The sequence below is a fragment of the Drosophila guanche genome, unplaced genomic scaffold, assembly GCF_900245975.1.
Source record: "Drosophila guanche unplaced genomic scaffold, DGUA_6, whole genome shotgun sequence".
Lineage (NCBI taxonomy): Eukaryota > Metazoa > Arthropoda > Insecta > Diptera > Drosophilidae > Drosophila > Drosophila guanche.
In genome coordinates this window covers 23,336-26,450 of record NW_022995827.1, presented here as the reverse complement: position 1 = coordinate 26,450, position 3,115 = coordinate 23,336, and the positions used below count along the sequence as shown (strand labels likewise).

Sequence of the window (3,115 nt, the reverse complement as noted above, 5' to 3'; positions counted from 1 at the left end):
TTACCATACATATCAGAAGGTTTATATTTAATAACTATATAAAATGTTTACAATTTACTTATATTTAGCTCCTATAGTAGCTGTAGTATTAATAGGATTAAATTATTTAATATCTAATGAAAACCCATATGTAGAAAAAAATGGACCTTTTGAATGTGGATTTACATCATATCAACAAACAAGATCAGCTTTTAATGTTGCTTTCATTTTAGTAGCTATTTTATTCTTACCATTTGATTTAGAAATATCTTCAATTTTACCTTACGTTGTTAGTGCTTATTCTAATGGTTTATATGGTTTATCTATATTAATTATTTTCTTATTATCTTTAGTTATCGCTTTTGTTTATGAAATAAACTTAGGTGCTTTAAACTTAGAAAGACGTTTTACACCTATTGTTAAACCTTTAATTAATAAATTATATCCTATTAATAAATAATATATAATTTATTTTTATATCTATTCATATTTACAATATTTAACATATATATTTTGATTAAAATTCCCTGGCTTCGCCCAGGTATTATTATTTAATATTAACTTACACTTTAGTATGGGAAGGTTTTATATATATATATCATCATATAATATATATATTATATAGGTAAGTTATTATAGTCTATATCTCAATGGTAGAGAGATCGATTGATAATCGATAGATGTAAGTTCAATTCTTACTAGACTAATATTGAGTCGTTGACTAATTGGCAAGTCCCCTAGATTTGAGTTAGGTATATGTATGTTCGAATCATACCGATTCAGTTATTTATATAATACCCGGGCAATGCCCGGGGATCCTCCAGCGCAATACCTTATCCACCCTCAAAGAGGGGGGATAAGGGGATAAAATAATATTATTGTGTTGGGTATTTTTTGCTTTGGTAGCTTAATGGTTAAAGCCTTATAATGTCACTATAAGAGATGTCAGTTCGAGTCTGATGCAAAGCGTATTAATGGATAGCTCGGCATTGGTAAGCCAACCTACTTGCTACGTAGTTGTTTTAAACTCTCAGCGTTCGAATCGCTGGTTATCCGTATATATAATATATTTAAACTTTTCTAACAATATTATAGGGGTTTTATTATTTAATAGTATAGCTTAGGTATTAAATATTTAATAATTCCTTGACTAAGCTAAGGGATCGCAAGCGCTATAGCGCTGGCGATTCCAGGATGTAGTTCAAGAAATTCCAGTGTAATTGGACTAAGGTTTAATTATATATTAAAATATCCCGAACTACGTTTGGAGATATATATTGACATATAACACAATGGTTAGTGTGTATTACTACGGATAATAATATGTAAGTTCGAATCTTACTATGTCATTATATAGGCAAGATTTAGATAAAAGATAAATAAAAAAGAAAGAAAGAAAAAGAAATATATAAAAATAAATAAAATGACATTTAGAAAAAGTAATGCCTATCTATCATTATTAAATAGTTATATGATAGATAGTCCACAACCTAGTTCAATAAATTATTGATGAAACTTAGGTTCATTATTAGGATTATGTTTAGTAATACAAATAGCTTCAGGTATATTTTTAGCTATGCATTATAGTTCAAATATAGAATTAGCTTTTAATTCAGTAGAGCATATAATGAGAGATGTTAATTCTGGTTGATTAATCAGATATATACATGCTAATGGTGCATCTTTCTTCTTTATATGTATGTATTTACATATAGGAAAAGCTTTATATTATGGTAGTTATAAAGCACCTAGATTTTTAGTTTGATGTATAGGTGTTATAATATTTATATTAACAATAGCTACAGCTTTTATGGGATACTGTTTAGTATATGGACAAATGTCTCATTGAGGTGCTACTGTTATTACTAACTTATTATCAGCTATACCATTTATAGGTGGAGATATTGTACCGTTAACCCCAATAACACCATTACTTATTTATATTTATGTTATTTATATTTTTTATATTTATAATAATTTACAATTATTATCTAATAATACTCAGCATAATTGCGCTAAGTTTCCAATAACCAAATATAATGTAAATAACCCCCGGACATTGTCCGGGGGATATAACCGGACTAAGTCCGGTCATTTTAAAGAAAATAATATGGCCGGACAATGTCCGGCTATATCCCCAGGATTACATCCAGGGAATATTAATACTCAGGTAATGCTTGAAAATAATCAGCATATATGTAATAATCATACTGTAAATAATATTAAAGAAGATATAGATTTAATTTTATTATATAAATTTATAGGTTTTATAGATGGAGATGGTTATATTAGAATATCTAAAAAGATTAAAGATAAGATTAATTATATATATATATCATTAATTATAAATTTAAACGAAAATGAAACAGATTTATTAAAATTATTTCAATCTAGATTACAAATGGGTAAAGTATATAATATAACACCTAAAAAAGGTAATAAATTAATAAGATTAGAAATAAATAAAACTGAAATAATTAATAAATTAATACCTTTATTAGATAAATATAATATACAATTTTTAACTGAAACAAGACAAAAACAATATTTATTAGTTAAATATATAAATAATAATAATATTATTAAGTATGAAGATATTAAATTAAATGAAAATAATATAGATAAATATATTAATAATAATATAATTAAATCTAATTTTAATAAATTAAATTATTTTAAATATTGATTAATTGGATTTACTATGGCAGAAGGTTCATTTTTTATGAAAAATAATAATGATATCTGTTTTCAATTAAAACAAAAATATAATTTTGAATTATTTAAATCTATTTTATTATATTTTAATATAAATAAAGGTTTATCTATTAATAAAGATAAGTATATACAATTAACTATATCTTCTATTAAAAATATACAAAATATTATAATATTCTTTAATAGTTATAAATTATTAGGTTATAAATTATTACAATATAATATTTGATTATCAAATATTAATAAAAATAAAAGATATATAAATATTAATATAAATAAGTAAAATTAAAATACAAACATATAAGCTGCAATATAATATAAATTATATAGAAAAAAAAAAGTAAATTTCATAGAAATTCTAATATAAAGGACAATATGAAGAGAAATATAATTAATAAATAACATAGATATAAAAATATAA

At 23.4% G+C, this 3,115-nt stretch overlaps 1 non-coding gene and 1 pseudogene across 1 annotated transcript; both read left to right on the top strand.

Annotated features, from left to right (window-relative positions):
* The first annotated feature begins 615 nt into the window (after positions 1 to 615).
* On the top strand, positions 616 to 686 carry Trnai-gau. Its single transcript has one exon. It is a non-coding gene; the product is annotated as a tRNA-Ile (tRNA).
* A 716-nt stretch (positions 687 to 1,402) lies between these two features.
* LOC117591605 overlaps positions 1,403 to 3,115 on the top strand; it is a 2,973-nt pseudogene continuing 1,260 nt past the window's right edge.